Raw genomic sequence first — 14758 nt, forward strand, 5'->3', positions numbered from 1 at the left:
ATGGGCTGTTGGTAACCACAGCAGAGACACAGAACAGTTGGGTGTCTCTCTTTGTGGCTCAGCTTGGTATCAAGTTTCTATCTGTGGCCTTACCTAAAACTTACATGTTTGGTAACATTCAGAATAGAAGAACAACAGTCATGTTTGTTGGATCAGAGCAAAACTGAACCTTAACTCAGTCTGCTTGTCACACAGTCGCTTAGGGGGAAGATTTGTGACAGCCAAGGCTGGAAGCTAGATAGCTTTGAAGACATGGACTCGAGGAAGATGTTGGGCTCTTGTAGGAAACGATTCTCTTGTCAAGAGAATCATGACCCAGAGCCATAAGGAAGCAGTGGATGGATGAGGTGTTACACTTGACGTGACGCTGCTTCATTTACGAAGCTCTGAGGAAGTGTGAGGAAATTAGAGCAACTGAGGAAGACTAATACATGCCAGCTGATGCCAGGTATGAGAGGAGCCAGCTTTTAACCAAAAATAGGAAGGGAAAAACGTAGAGTGCTTACTGTGGGATGTTAGAAACTTTTTTCCACCTCAAATACATCTCCACTAGCACAGTCGTCTTCTTCTGATGAAAGTTCTGAAGGTCTTGTTTGGTGCTGACTGTACAAAAATATGTTTTCTGTAGGAAAATTTAGCTCTAGATGAAGTGCTGAGTGGGTGCTCAGATCTAACATCCGGTTGGAGAGAAATACTTTCAGTAAGTGTAAAATAATAGGGGTTTTCATACATCTCTTATCTGAGAGGTAAGTGCATTTTTTGCCCTTTCCACAGAAAGGGCATGTGTAAGAAGAGGTTATGACTTAATATGTCTTGACCTGTGTGATGTACAAGAGGCCAATCAACAGGGACAGAAAGGGGACAGGGGTTGCTTTTGCTTTGCTACTTCTCTGCTTTTACAGAGCAAAAGAGGAGGAAAAAAAACCCACCAAAAAACAGAAATCAGTTTTTCTTGTTTCATTCTTTTGATGAGGACGGTCAATGGGAGGATTAAGGTTATATAAAAAGTCATGTGTTGCTGTAATTGGACTGAAAGCTGTGTTTCAGCTTAATTCATATTTTATAATGCTTGTTTTTTCAAAGTGCAGTGGTGGAATAACGTTGCTGTAATTCTCTCTTGGCAGCATTCCTTGCCTTCTGAAGTAGGTGGTTGGCTTGCAGCTATTAAATTCCTTTATTTATAGCAGTAATCTATTCCAGGATAAAATACAGGGGGTTAGAAGTGTAACACTGCCTTGCTAGAGGAGTGGTTTATTCCTAGTTTCTGTTTTGCATCCCCAGTTGCATGACTGTAGGAAGTGTTTTCTGTTGAGCTCTGTTGCAGCTTAGCATTTTGCTCTCCTCACATGTGAGCAGCATGTTCATTCCTGAAATTTATAGATTTGGCCTTTCACAAAACACTTCAAATATAACTTAGTAAAGTAATTGAAGTTATGGGGTTGGGTGTGATTTGGAGGGGAGGGTTCGTTATGGTGGTTTTTTTGCTTTTGGGGTTTTTTTAATCCACCTATTCAAGTTTTTCTCTTTCAGAAACTTTTCCAGGTCAGTACTTCATGGGAAGGAGTAGTTGTCACTGCTGAATAACAAAGCATCTGTGTGTAGTGTTGATCATTCTCTTTGTAAATGTCCACTTCTGCTAATTTAACTCTGAAAAACACAGTAATCTATCCACACAGAAACAAGGTGCAGGAATATATTGGAATGTGCTGCCAGGGAATGCTTTGGACAAGGCAAGACCTATGGTAGGAGCATGACAGCTAAAATTGTATCAGTCCTTTCTATAAGGAAGTGTCACTTTCTGGGAATAACTTGCTTTCCGTGTTAAATATTTCACTACTTAGAGCAATGTTTTCCTTCTGCACAGATTTAAACTTACATTGGGGGTTAATTAATACTATTGACGTCTTCTGTTAAAACTTGCAAGCTTTCTGGAGCAAGTTTCTTCCCTACTTTGTTTTTTATTTGCTCTTACAGTGTAGTGCTCTCTGATGACCCACTTGTTAAATAGTGGTAGCTCCCTTACAGTAAATGAATCTTGACTTCACAAGTTACCTGGAAAAATTCCTACAGCTGGAGCTGAAGTCAGCAAGGACAAAGTCAGTAGTAATAGAGGTAAAAAAGCAAGTTGACGAAATGGATGTGAAAAAGGGTATGTAACCAAATACTCATTATTGTCATAGCTAATAGTACTTACCACTCATAATAGTATTTTGTTATTTAGCTAAATATTATAATTGCTCTGCAGAGGAGGATTTGAACTGGAGATGTGATCTAAGAGAATAACAAATATGAGAATACTTAGGAGAGAAATTCAGAGTAAGTACAGTGAAAATGTGTAGTATTTCTGTACTGTCTCTGAATTTTGGTCTGCATCTGCTCAAACTTACTATGGCTTATACTAGAAATACTTGAAACTTCAGGGTATTTTAGTCTTGGCAGCGCCTATAGAAGGTACAGGTGTGGAGTCATGCAGCTTGTAATGTCATTTTTACCTTTAGTTCATAACTGCTAAAAATGCCTCTGGTGGTCTAGTGGTTAGAGTGCCTGACTCTCACCTCTGTGACCGGGGTTCGATTCCCAGCCCCCTGGGCAGGTGGAGCTCATCAGCCTTGGTAGGCAATCCACCTAAGAGAAGGTCACTCTAAACAAACCTACATCCTGGGGACCTCACTGCCACTGTCCAAGCTTTGCTCGGCCCCGGCAGATGAACCTCAGGACTAAAGGGTGGGCTCAGTTCAGCGCACGCTGTGTCTCACCTAAAAAAAAAAAAAAAATCCACTGCGCAGGCTGGAAGGGTTAATGACCTTTCCCAAAAATCTTCGCTCGCGAAGACTGGCCATTATATCATAACTGCTGGAGAAATTAGGAATGCTCATTGTAGCTATGTTGTTCTTTGAATTAAGCTTATTTTATTCCAGGGATAGACCAATGCCTCTGGGTTGTTCTCTACCCCTTTTTAATTCGTCCTTTGGCCTTAGGCAAAAACTTTCCCTTTCTCTGCAGCCTCCAGATCTTGGGGCTTGCTGAGTGTTTGGGCTGCAAAGTGTCACTGGCACCCTTGATTGAGTTTACTGTTCTCTTCCAGCTCCATTTGAAATGATAAAAGCTAAAGAGTCCCTATGGCTCCTTCTAGATATGTGTCATCCTTATCTTACACGTGTCCCTGTATCTGCCTGTTAGGAGATGCCCCCAACACTGTTCTGGTGTTGCCTGAACTCCATAAGTGCTCTTTGGCTCAGTAGTATACAAGGATTTCACACCTTCCCACCCATGGTGATTAAAATACAAATACCAAGCTTTAGCTGAAGGAACAGGTTTTTGTTTGGCACCTGAGAGTGAGTATCACATGACAGTGACTTCACAGGTGTTTTCTGTTGTCTTAGAAGGGTCCAGGCAATGCTCTGGCTCTTAAAACATTTTTGAGCCCTTCAGAGTTCTTAGCAGATAAATCTTGCCTCTCTTTTAAGGCTGTGCTAATCCCATATGCTAATAGCAACAGCTAAAGCATTCTTGGGCACATGGAGGAATATCGTGGGTCCACTCTGGTTTTTAGGGCCTCCTGTCAAAGGTGACTTGGTTACACAGTGTATCTTCAGTGACAGATACAGTCTAGAATGTCTGTTTTAGACTTTTTTGCTAATGCAGAAGTGAGCTTCTAATTTAGGACATAGAGGTAGTAGTAGAGAGCTTAGTCTTTGCTGCCTGCTTGTTCTGCACCACTAGGACAGAGGAGTGGTACAGAAGTAGTTTAAGAAGAAGCTCATGCAATGCTATATTCCCTCTGTCTGGTTCCACAAATCTATTCAGAGGAAACTCTTCTTGGAGTCTTCTCACCTTTGCACCTGAAGGTTCTGGCTATACAGGCACTGCTGAACCAACAGACTCCTCTAAGCAGGGCTAATACTAATAAATACTAATAAATACCAGTCTTGCCTTGCACTGATGACAGTTTACTACCATTTTTGAAGATGCCTCAGAGAATATGAAACGTCCCTTCACCCATCTCCAATCTTTAAAGACAGATAATTGTTTTGTTCCAGCTTTCAATAGAGTTTGAACTGCTCTAAACAGGCTCTTCTGTCTATTTGTTATGCTGTGCTAAATTATTCTAGTACATGTCTCATTCTCATGGGAATCTGTCTAAGCAAAAGGTAACATTCTTTTTTCTTGTGGGAAGCTGTCCCAGACCAGCTGGAGAGGAAGAATTATTGTCAGCAGCTATTTTCTTGTACTAAAAAGGAAAGAGGGAATTATGTCTCATTTGGGTTTGCAGGAACGAGGCATGTTCATGCACAAATTCAAGTTGGTGACTTTAGTCAAAGTGATCTTGGCTTTCCAGGTCCATATGTTTTTAACCTCCAGCATATGTACTTCTGAACTGCAGCAGGGACATCCTTGTTAAGGATACTCGTGCTTAATGGTGGGTATGGGCTGCTCCTGGGGCATATTTGGCTGCTTTTGGTGATGTCCTAACACCAGTACTTGTTCACTCTCCTGAGGAGCTACAAGTTGGAATTTTTCTTTCAATGCCAGAGCTTCTACTTTTGGTCAGATTTTCAGATTATTATCAGCTGAATTTCTGTTAAATGCTCCTTGTAGATGAAGACTGTGCTGGTTAGACAGTGACAGGCATTGCCCTGGATGGATACCTGGGTGCACTGGGCTTTCTGCCTGGTGTTCACATAGACAAGTTCCTCTCATCTTCATGCAGCTCATCCAGCCAGGGTCAACCCACCACAGTCAGGAGGACTGAATTTCACGTGTCATGTTCTCATTGACACTGATCTGCCAAGGAGCAATCATTTTTCCCCTTTCACAGTTTGTGTGACTCAAAGAGAACTGAAGCTGTTTTGTGCCCGGGTGATTTCTTACTGAGTTGTACAGGACTTTTGTCTGATCTACGAGGTCCTTGGAGCATAAGTTGATTATAAAATTGCAAATGTTGTTCCTTGATTAGTAATAGAACCACAGTCTCTTTCTCCACCTTCATAATACAAAGTAGTGAAAATGATCTGATTTTGGTTTTGAATGGTTTAATTTAAAAAGAGAAGGTTATAAACACATAACTTTACTATTAGAAAGGTTGAAGGGCCTGGCCAAGAGTATGACTTGCAAACAAATTAGGGCCAGAATTGTCTTACAGAATTAAACCTTTACTGCTGAAAGCTGATCTTTGTTGTTCCCCATGTTGAGGGGCTGGGTTTTGGCCAGGCAGGCCTTGATTCAATTCCTGTGTCAAGTAAACTGCTATAAAGCTGCTTTGCTTTTACTGAGTATTTTCTGTGGGCAATTAATCCATATCTCCAGGAGAGCTTCAGCAGAGGCTGTGGTTGTAGTTGCACAATCCCTGAGGTTGCCAAATAATCACATGCATTTGTTTTGTTTGGGAAAACTTCCCTGTGATGATTTGTTTAAAAAAAACAAAACCAAAACAACCACAGAGCAATCATCGGTGGTGGGAGCGAGGGTGAGTGTGGGATGCAGAACCAAAAACCCACAAAAAATCCTCTCAAAATCCAGAAATCCGGATAAGTGACCAACTCGTAAATCACTGGGAGACTGAGCTAATGTAATGTGTGATAATTCTGTGAGAGTAGTGAGCTTTTCTAGTGTATAGGGGAAAGGGAAGAGACTTCCCTGTGCCTGAAGCACAGCTGGTGCCTGAGGGAACTCAGACCAGTAAGGTTCCAGTTCCTCTGCTATTGGCACCGGCAGGGCTCCGAATCCCTTCGGAGGTGGCTGGTGCAACCTAAGTAACATTCCCTGACAGCAGGGACAGGACAAACGTTCCAGGTCAGGTGTTTCTTTCAGAATTTCTGGAAGGAGCTGCCCAGCTAAGCAGAACCTGTGCTCAGTGTTTGAGTTGTGCCTGAGGCTGGGTTATAGAACATCTCCTCCGTTGGATGTCCTGCAGCTGAGGCCAAAGCCGTGCACTTCCCAGCAGGGAGCAGATCTGTGCTGCACCCTTAGCAGAGGTGGAGAAATCCTGGGCAGAAGCTCATGACCAGGAGTAGCATTTTCAAGAGAAAAAGGAGGCAGCCCATAACTGAGACAGTTTAAAAGAAGAAAACCTAGAGGTGAACAGAGAGGTGGGGACTTCACACCAAGAATGCTCTGCCTTCAAGCACCTGGTAGGTCCTGACATAGATTCCATTCTGGAGGTTTTCTGGAAATGTTTCCCTTGACAAACCTGCAGGCTCACAGATCTCACAATGAGTGAACCAGAACTGCATTAAATGCAGTCCAATGATTGTATCTCCCTAGACTTTTATGGTCTTATCCTAATATTTAGTATCCTTCCCTCTGCCTTCCAGTTTGGTTTAGTTTAATGCCCAATTGTAATCATCTTTGTTGTCAACTCCCTGGTCAACTGTCTTATGGTGCTGTTAATTGCTACAAATGCAGACATTGCTTCTATTAATAGTTCAGAGGATGCATTTTTATGATCTCTTTTTAGAAATTAGTAAATCTGACATGACTAAAATGAGCTAGTGTTACAACTTTGGGGTACAGGAGAAAAGGTTCAACAGGGCTGGTTATTCCATAGCCAGTACATTTCTTTTTCTGAAAGCAGGAACCCTTCTGGTTTGCATCTCTCTGCTGGAAGTGGCAATCAGCATGTGGCATATACTCCCTTCTGTATGCTCTAAGTAGCTCATGGGCTGCACGGAATAATGAAGAAAGTTATCTTTGAAAACAGCCACGCAGAGCATGAAAAGAATCAGGGGAGGACAAATCTAAATTTAAAGGCAAGTAAGTGTCTTAATTAAAAGGTATCAGTATATCGGTAATTCTAGTGAATTTTGTCAGGTTACAAGACTTCTTTATTTACTGTCTGCTTCATAGAAGTTACATTTGATTAAAACAGTTGTACCTGAGAAGAAGAGCATCAAGCTTCTGTATCCAGTATTGCCACTTTGTTTGATCCCAATTCTTGTTTTACCTGGTGCTTTCACTAAACCTCACCTGCAAGAATGAGAAGAACTAACACTGTTCAGTGTTTTGGGGTTTTTTATTTTGTTGTTCTTGGTTGGGGTTTTCTGTTGGGTTGTTTGCAGCCCTTGTGGCTGCAGTGAAAAGTCTGGATGTCTGAAGGACAGTCCCCCAGGGATTCAAAACTGGAAAAGCAAGTCAAAACAAACCAGAATTTTACTATGTGTCAAGATTTCTAATTCAGACCTTCTGGGTTTAGGTTTCGCTGGACTCATCTCACATCTTCGAATGGTTAGGATGGAAAATGAGGAGGGAGATTGCACATCTACAAGGTGATGAGTGGAGAAGCAAGTGTGCATTTCTTTTCCTTTCTGGTGGTTCCAGATTTCACAATAGTTGTCTCCCCTGGGCTCACAGTACAGGCAGCAGCAGCCAAAGAGGCTGCAGGGGAGGTGAGGGGCTGAAACCTGGGGCTGAAAGGCAGAAACCCTTGGATAGAGCAAAGGAGAGAAGGGGAAGGAATGTGGGTTATAGATGTGGAAACACAATGTTTTGGAAAAACTCCTCAAGTCTCCAGAAGTAGAAAAATCAGGAAGGAAAAACAAAAAGACAAAATAAATCTGTATCTAATGATTACCAGTTTGATAAAATCAGCATTTGAAAGGCGATATTTAAAAATATTAATTTTAGAGACCTTGGGAGACGTTTTGCTCAAGATTTTCATTATGTGTATTGCTGTCTTTTTTTCCTCCCATACAGATGTATTTCCTGCATCAGATCTTAAAGGTCACATATCTAAATTTAAAATGGTAATGAAATGGGTTACCGTAGGTGCTGTATAGAGAACATTCCCATGTTGGTTTTCAAATTTCATTTCCAAAGATGAATCAATCTAATACTGTCAATCAGGGAAAAAAAAAAAAAAGAGAAATTTAGGGTTGGATCAATCACATTCCTAAATTTTCCTCTACCAACACAAGCAAGACAAGATTCATAGACTAAAAGTTGAAATGAATTCATTTAAACAGGAGATAAAGTGTAAATTTTTAATGATTAAATAGAAAATCGGTGGGGAGTGCAAGGGATTTGAACTTCTAGCAATTCCAGATCTCTAGACATTGGCATTTCTAGAACACTGCTGGGAGCAGGAGGTTTAGCTTGTTCCCCCAATGCAGTTTGGGACTGGGTTTCAATGTCCTATCAAAACACAACCTATCTATTTAAAACTTAGCCTTGATGAACCGAGAGGCACCTGTTAATGCTACTGCTTTTCTGGGACAGTTGTGCTGTGCCTTAAGCAGGTGTCACAACTTGGATGTGCCCAGTCCTGGCAGCACAAGGACAGCACAGTGTGTGTGCAGTACAATTATGTGTTAATACAGAATTATGGCACATTTTATTTCAGTGTTATACGGCCAGGTGATTTAGGTGAATTTTAGTTATCTTCAGACATCTAAAAATTAGCAGTCTAGACACCTCGTACAGGCCCATGGACTGGCACCCCCAGAGGGCAAATCATCCCCTCCCAAGGTAATAATTTAAGGTAGGTAGGATGAGTCACTGTGAGGAACCTGTTTCTCTCTGTTGCCTGACGAGTGTACAGCTGTCTAGACACTGAGCATTTGGATAGTTAAGTGAGGAATCCCACACAGCACAACAGTAGCTCAGATGTTTTCTTTGTTATTCATTTGAATTAGTTTCCAATTTAGATGCAGTTTTGCCCTCTGTCTCCTCCCAATAACAATCCAGTAGGATCAAGTTTACATGAACCTTGATCACACTGAGGAACTGAAAGGGAGATTTCCACAAACAGGCATGGCATCCATCTACCAGTTCCCTTCTTATTTTTGCTTTTGTGAGAGTTTTTTGTTACATTTCGAGGTTTTTTTTCCACACTGTATTTTAGGTTTGCTACTTCAGCGAATACCAACAGCAAATTTCCTTCACAGGAAATTTCCTTCCTACATTTAAGGACTACTTCTTGTGGATCTGTGAAGTACTGAGCAAAGTGTCTGGGAAATCAAGGTGGAGCTCTCAGAGGCTCTGGGGTGAGTGCACAGTGTTTATCTTCATCGGTGCAGTGCTGGTGGCACAGAGGTCTCAGCCTGGCACGTGCAAGCCTGAGCTGTTCCAGTGCCTGCACTGGGTTCTGTGGGAAGCCCAGTAAGTGCTTCCAGGGTCTGATTCCTCAGCTGCTGGTTATGTGCTTTACTGCACAGGTAACAGCTGTATTACCAGGATTCAACTCAATCATTTAGTGTCTTGAATGTTCCTTATTTAAAGATGAAATCCAAAGCTCACAGGATGTCAGAAATAACAGTGTTACCTAGATTTACGTGTGATCCAAGGAGCAGCCTCTTTCTAAAGTAAGAGAGAAAGGAAGAGTTTGAATCAATAACATTTCCCCTTACAAACCAGATTAAGTGTGTAGAGTCTTCAAGGAGAAGCAAAATAGCAAATTATTCCCATGTTGGCCCACTTCTGGACTGAGTTCTCCTTCAGTCCTTTATGAAGGTTACTACGGAATTGGCACTGGCAATTCCATAAGGATAGCTGATAGAATAGCCTATTCTGTACTTATATAACTGATGTATTTTATCAGAGACATTCCAGCCCCTGAATTGCTGCAATCACTTCCAGTGGATTCCAGTGGGCCTCTGCAGGAATGTGCCAACCTGCAGGGAAAGGGAGGGGGTTTTGGGGTGTTACTGCATTATGGTCCTTACTCCCACTGTATAGCTACTGAGATAATTATCTCGAGGAATTTATGAATGGCCTTTCATCATAGCTAAATACTTCACGGTCTTGAAAATTAAATTGCATCAATTCCATAGATGGAAAACTATGGGAAATTGGAGGTCACCATGGAAACGTTCGCTGGAGCAGGAAATGAAACTGCTGTGTTGATCAAGTGAGTAATCATTTATCTACAGCCCAAAAAGTGCAGTGCACCTACCCTGCCCCTCACGGCTTTGTCTCCTCCAGCAGCCTGGCCAGGGCTCTCCCTGCTTCAGAAGTGTTCTTTGGAACTGAGAGAGCCCTGCACTTCCCAGCTTGGCTCTCGGGGCTGTTTAAGGTTCAGATGTCAGCTGTACCCCAGGATTGTTCCTGGTTTGTTGTCAATACTGGGAAGGGGGATTAGTATCGATGCTTCTCCTGTTACCCAGAAACTGAAATATTAACTCAGGAAACCACCTAAGCTTAAAATAATATAGAAAAGCCCAAGGCCTTAAGTCCTTCCCATGCTTTATGCCTCTGTGAAAGAATGCAGAGCTGGCCTAAGCACATGCCTGATGCCTTGTTTGTGACTCTGCTGTGGAGGCAACTGCTTTCCAAAGGAGCAGCTGGGATTGGGTTCTCCAGCCTTAGATTTGGGTGATGTCACCTATCCTGAATAACAGTGGCAGTGCAGCACCACAGGAATCTGCACAGTTCATTGCTCCAGAAGGCAAATTCCCAATACAAAAGTGTGTTAGGCTTTGGGTTTGTAACTTGACTATTATATGGGAGAAATGTTAGGGGACCAATTCCAATGAATGTATTTTCAGTAGATACCACAGGCCCCTGAGCTGAGGCAGATGACAGCCCTGGCTCAGAGCAGAAATCAAGCTTCTAGCACACTGAACTCTAAGATTGTGTAATTTAGCATTGTTGTGAACATTTAATTCAAATCTGCAAGGTTCCTCTCCAGGAAAGGCCAGTCACCCAGCATTCTACACTCCAAAGTGATTAAATCTTCAAATGCCTATGAATATGCAATCATTTCTTACAGGGTTTAACAAAATCACCACAGAAATGCAGACCAAGCCTTCACCTGTATTGCAGCTTTAACTCCACGTTCTTGCTAATTTACCCTTCGCTTCTCCAATTTTGCTTTGTCCTTAAAAAACATCCATTTTCTAACAGAACAAACTCTATAAACTTCATCCTCCACTCACTTTATCAAACCAGCTAAAGATCCCTTTTTGTTTCACAAACTGAAGTGTTTTGCATAGCTGCTTAGATAACAAAATTGTGTGAATACTTCACACATCAGATCCTTCAGACGCTTCCACTGTGAACATAAACAAAAACTAAATGTAAGACTGACGTTGTTCTAAACTGCAAAATATTTGAAGATAAAAATCCCACTCAGATGGCTGCTTTCCTCACTCTGGCCATGTATTTATGCCAAGTGTAACTGTTGCCATGGCTGCCTCGTCAACTCATTAAAAATAACAGTTCCCTGGTCTCCAACTCCCCTCCGTTAAAGGAAAGGGATGTGGGCGCTCTCTAAATTGAATCCAGACGAGCCTGTGTCCCTTTGCATCACCACTTAAAAGCCACATTATTCAAGGAACTCCTACCTCAGGAGTCTTACTCAGTCCCTGACTCCCAGAGGTAAAGGCCTGATTCTGTTTTAGAGATTTCTTGGTCACTTAGAAGAGAAGCTTATTCTGGAATGCCTAGATAGGAGAGGATCCAGGGAGATACTGGAAGTGGTCTGTATCTTACTAAGTAACAAATGCAGCTATTTCTGAAGGATTGGCAAACTTTCTTGGATATCTTGTCCTGGAAGCAGATGTAGAACCACCGTGCAGAACCTTTAAGGCCGTATTGATCGAGCCTCCTTTAGACTACAGTTAAACCCTGATGTCTGCAGCTCTAGCTCTGCTAGACCTTTCCTTTCCTGTTGCAGCTCAGAGCTCAGCTGCAGATACCATTTCTGGTTTGCTTTTGAAGATGCAACATCTGAGTAGCTGTTCCAGGCTATAGATATGCCCCTCAGGAGATCTCGCCCCCCTGAACTGAGCCTGGATCTGCTGTGAACCTCTGCTCTCTGGCCAACACCATTCCAGATAAAAAGCAGCACCGACAAAGCTACAAGGACCTGGCAATTTATTTGAGGGCAGGGAAAAAGCTTCACCCAAGGGCACTTGATGACTGAGTACACAGCCTTTGCATGACATCTTGACCCCTTCTGCCACTGGTCTCACAGAACTCCAATTGCCATTTCCCCTATTCATTCAAATCAAATTGTAGGTAGGAGACGCAGCATTTGAAGTAAACACAGCAGCAGCCAGTCAGTAACAGGAGGTATCTCAGGTACCTATGAGCATAAGCTCCCCCCGCTTCACTGCACTGCACCAGCTCTCTGGGAACTCATTTTTGAGAATAAGCATGAATTGGCAATAAACTCACTTTTTTAATCAGTCACTGCAGCTGCGAGCCTGGATTGCAACATACGCTGTGATAATTCCTGTTTCAGATGTGTTCTAAAAATTTACATCAACTATTCGAGACTCTGCCGAAATGATCAAATTGTTTGGATTCATTCACTGCTCTGGGGAAAACATCCCTCCAAATCTAAATAGCATTCAGATGGAAGCTTCCATCTGCTAAAAAGCAGGTCAGCTCAGCCACACTCAAAGATTTTGTTCCATACCCAACCCCCCCACCCATCCCCAAATCCCATAAGACTCTTTCCTGAAATTTCTCCCCCAAAAATGCTTGTGCAGAGTTATGAAGATGTTTTGACTTTTAAGAACTGATCAGGTGATTCAGAACACCTCTCCCAAGAGGAGAAGCTGAAGAGTTGGGTTTGTTCAGCCTGCAGAAGGTTCCTCTGCAAGAGAGCTGAAGAGGGACTTCTGACAGGAGAAGGGGGAATGGCTTCAAACTGAGAGAGCAGGGTCAGGTTAGAAAAAAAAGTTCTTCACTGTGAAGGTGGTACAACAGTGGAACAGGTTGCCCAGACAACTTGTGGCTGCCCCATTTCTGAAGTGTTTAAGGCCAGGCTGGATGGAGATTTGAGCAACCTGGTGTACTAGGAGCTGTCCCTGCCCATGGCACCTTTTTAAGGTCAAGCCATTCCATGATTCTATGATCAGAACACATTCCTGAAACACGCAGATTTAATACCTAAGCACCCCTGCAGCTTGGAAAGGAGATGGTCTCCTACTGGTATAAAGAGGGACAAGGCAGCAGCTGTGACACTCACTAGGAGCAGGTGAGAATTCACCATGACGGGTCATTTTCAATAACCAACCCACAACCGCTGGTTCAGTAAAGGCTCCTGAGCGGGAACTGCAACCTAGACCAGGATTTCAAAGATAAATGGAACTGCTGTGAAATGTGTTTAATAGCAGTTTCTTCCACTCTTCTGCCAATGTAGTTATGCCTAAACATTTTAAAAAACTACTATCAATAAAAGCCATCATTATTGATCAATTATATTGGTTTAATTTTGCTATGACTTTGCTATTTAAAAGTGAATAGGCTATTTACATGAAAGAACACATTAGTGAGACCAACCCACCACCCATCCCCTGCTCCAGATCACTTAGCCAGCAGCACTGCACTTGAGCACTAAAAACTCCTCAAGCAGTTGGAGATCTCCTTATCTAGGGAAATACCACTTGGATATACACACTGCAATAAGCACCATTTTTATACCAGTTTCAAGAACCCAGATCTGATCACATTAACTAAATGTAAACTTTGCAAGTGTCTCATGCTGGCAAGTAAATAATCCCAGAGTTTAGTGGCATTTTACTGTTTATGTTCTATTCTGTGTGTTTAGTTGTTGTCCTATCCCACAGGAGTTTTCTCCAACAGAATTCCCAACACAGTGACTAGTTATAAACAAGCCAAGCAGCAAAGCCTCCACGCACAAGTACGTAAGACTGCAGTAATTCCATTTTGGGCTGGGCAAGAATACAAGGCTTAGTTACACTACTCCAACAGCCTACAGCTGCCAGCTTCACCTTCTCCAAAATCTGGCAGAAAAGCTTAGGTACAGGTTCTGGATCTACTCTGAAGCTTTGACTAGGAATTGTTTTACTTGCACATCCTTCTACTACTGCCTTTGTTTTCCACTTCTAGTCAATTTAGTTGGAAACTACTGGTTAGGACTGTTCTTTCACGACCTGTGGTTCCTCAGATTTCAACTCTGCAGCACATGGGCATGCAGTGCAGTTTATCTAGTAACCTACACCTGAAGTACACAAAACTTGTATTAGAGCAACCAACACCACTAACCAGTGAGCTGTACCAGTGAAAAGTTTAACAATAAACTAACAAACTTGGAGGAACACAACCCTACTGCTGAAACAATGTGTAATTTCACTGCATCTTACTACAGAGTAAAACTGCAATTCTAAAACAGAATTACTTTGAATTTATTCCTAATAGATGAACCTTGTCACTGTACTTATGTACCCCCATTCTGTATTTAACTGCAGAACCTTGGTGAGTATAGCAGACATACACCTGAGACCAACCTTTATCTCCCTGAAACCACATATGAAGGGAGGAGCAAACTGCAATGGCAGTAGTTCCAGCATTAACATTACTCTACAGATTGGAAATACTGTCATAAATTTCAGATCACTCTGTCATGCCTGGGAGGAGCACCATAGCATTCAGTACTTTTTTTGAAGCCCCAGGCTGTCAGTGATTCCCACTGTCACACAGGAGTTGCACCTAAAGCCAGCTCTGAACCTTGAACCATTAAAGTGCCGTTGGGGCTCTCCTGTCTCCACTGAGCCAGACTTCACAGAAATATCCTGCTCTCCTGTTCACTGCTACATACACATTCCTGAAAGTGCAGTGTCATGGAATTTTTGGTAGCAATTCCTGTCAGATACACTTGGCTTATGGAAGCAAGCACACTACCTTGATTTACTGAGCTGGTACAGCAAGTTACTGAGGCACCCGAAGAACTCCCTGACAGACCAGGGCTTACAGTGTGCAGGAGGCCAGGGCTTGGGACTGTACTTGGGAAGCCCTTCACAGCAAACCAGGACCTGCTCTCCAAGGCACAACTCTCCCAGTCACAGAAAAG

The 14758-nt window shown here is 42.5% G+C and overlaps 2 long non-coding RNA genes across 3 annotated transcripts; both read left to right on the forward strand.

Annotated features, from left to right (window-relative positions):
- Positions 1 to 433: 433 nt before the first annotated feature.
- LOC120323481 lies at positions 434 to 7136 on the forward strand. Its single transcript, XR_005563962.1, has 4 exons — positions 434 to 448; positions 629 to 2149; positions 5812 to 6131; positions 6575 to 7136. It is a non-coding gene; the product is annotated as an uncharacterized LOC120323481 (long non-coding RNA).
- A 55-nt stretch (positions 7137 to 7191) lies between these two features.
- LOC113996696 lies at positions 7192 to 12574 on the forward strand. Of its 2 annotated transcripts, XR_003543859.2 has the most exons (4): positions 7192 to 7265; positions 8883 to 8981; positions 9768 to 9844; positions 11956 to 12574. It is a non-coding gene; the product is annotated as an uncharacterized LOC113996696 (long non-coding RNA). The 2 variants fall into 2 exon arrangements; XR_005563963.1 differs by lacking the exon at positions 7192 to 7265 and having other exon boundaries at positions 8605 to 8981.
- The last annotated feature ends 2184 nt before the right edge of the window (positions 12575 to 14758 follow it).

This window comes from Pipra filicauda, unplaced genomic scaffold (assembly GCF_003945595.2).
Source record: "Pipra filicauda isolate LSUMZ 115617 unplaced genomic scaffold, ASM394559v2 scaffold26_size5592650_pilon, whole genome shotgun sequence".
NCBI classification, from domain to species: Eukaryota; Metazoa; Chordata; class Aves; order Passeriformes; family Pipridae; genus Pipra; species Pipra filicauda.